Source organism: Microtus ochrogaster, chromosome 7 (assembly GCF_000317375.1).
Source record: "Microtus ochrogaster isolate Prairie Vole_2 chromosome 7, MicOch1.0, whole genome shotgun sequence".
Classification (NCBI taxonomy): domain Eukaryota; kingdom Metazoa; phylum Chordata; class Mammalia; order Rodentia; family Cricetidae; genus Microtus; species Microtus ochrogaster.
In genome coordinates this window covers 72,724,357-72,726,244 of record NC_022014.1, presented here as the reverse complement: position 1 = coordinate 72,726,244, position 1,888 = coordinate 72,724,357, and positions in this window count along the sequence as shown.

Here is a 1,888-nt window from a genome sequence, read left to right as displayed (position 1 = left end):
TGTGTGTGGTGTGTGTGTATGTGTGTGGTGTGTGTGTGTGTGTGTGAGTGTGTGTGTGTGTGTGTGTGGTGTCATGACACAATGTGTGGAGGTCAGAGGACTTGTATCAGTCAGTTCCTTCTTTCATCACGTAGGTCCTGGGGATGCTTACCTGGGCAGTATTTCCATCCTCTGAGCCATCTCACTGACCCCAAAACAAAGTTTTTTAAGACATTTAAACATTGATTCTATTGTAAGTTGATCAGCCAGTGGGGGATTCACAAGCACTACTACGAAGTCAGACATTGCTCTAGGAAGAGGGAGAACACACAGGAGACCTAACCTGGGCGAATTTGCCTTTTGGATGGAGAAGACAGTAATCATGTGAATGAATATACAAGACATTACAGGTTGTAGTCAGTTCTGAAGTAAATGCACAGATGTAGTGTGACGACAGTTACTAGGGATGGGAGGAAAAGGGCTATCTAGTCACAGGAAACTTGTGTACTTCACTTCAAAGAAACCCAATAATCTGCACCATATCCGTGAATGGGGAGGACGGAAGGAAAGAACACCCTACCAACAAAACAGTCAGTGACAGCTCTCTTTTCCAAATGACAGCTCTCCCAGCTGGATTCCTTTAAGGCCCTGGGAGCCAGTGATCCGGCAGGAATGTCAGCAGACGTGTGTGTGTGTGTGTGTGTGTGTGTGTGTGTGTGTGTGTGTGTGTAGTCAGGCACAGAGAGCATTCCAGAGAGGGGGTCACACAGGGTTATCTGCAGGTGGAGGCTGCATCTCTACCTGGAGAAGTGAGGTACAAAGAGCTGGAGCCTGGGAAGGCGCCACCTTAAAAGATTTTCGAGACATGCTTGTCTACTTGATGGCTTCCTGAAAGCGCTTGAACGGTTTCTGGGGCTAATATACATAAATGTATAATTATTTAATTATTAAATATACATAAAAGCCTACCAAAAAGCAACCCTGACCTCAGGGAAACAACGAAAAGTCCTTTCTGTATTGGCTGTAGCTATGCCACAAGGAAAGTGCTCTCATTTTTAATGAGTACCAGTAACATTGTATCCCTTGTGCGTACACACACTTGATAAGGAAACATTATAGGTACTGACATTACCCAGGCTCTGGGTTATAGCCAGGGAGTATCTGCCAGTTCACGTTTCCATTTATAACAGGATCCTCACTCACCAGTAACGTGTGATTTAGAGCCGGTGCAGGCAGCTCGACTCCCAAGCCAGCCTCCCTCCTGATAGTGTTTCTATAATTAAAGGGACACTCTAATCAAATCAGGACATTTCTTTCCAGTTCATTGCCAGCCGACACGTTTTCCATTGCATCTCACCTGCTCCTCCAGTTTCAAGCCCTACATCTCGGATCGCAATGACGACCCGGTCTCCTGGTCTTAAACATTGATCTGTCCTAAGCCCCAGAATCAGATACCAGCTGTCTCCCGGCTATGGCTGCCAATGTCACTCCAGTTCTGCGGAAAGAGAAGAAAGGTTCCGGCGTGCAGAAGTGTTGTTCTTTCCGTGTCAGATGTGTGACTGACCCTGTGCTCCGCCCCCGGCTGAGTCTAAGGGTGGATGGCATCATGTCCTTGATGATCTGAAGATCTGGCGGCCCACTGAAGCATTTTAGCAGGAGAACAAAGGCTCAAAATGGAAGGAGCAGAGCCTGAGGAAGCAGCTCAACTGACAAGCGTGAGGACCTCAGTTCAGATGCCCAATACGTATCAACTAAAAAACAGTTTTAAAATGAGCACTTCAGGGCTCGATTTATTATTGTATAATAAATAATAATTATATTATTACGAAATAATATAATAAACTCAGGTCTGGAAAGGCAGAGAAAGGAGGATCTAGGCACTGACTGGCCAGCCAGTCTAGCCAAATCA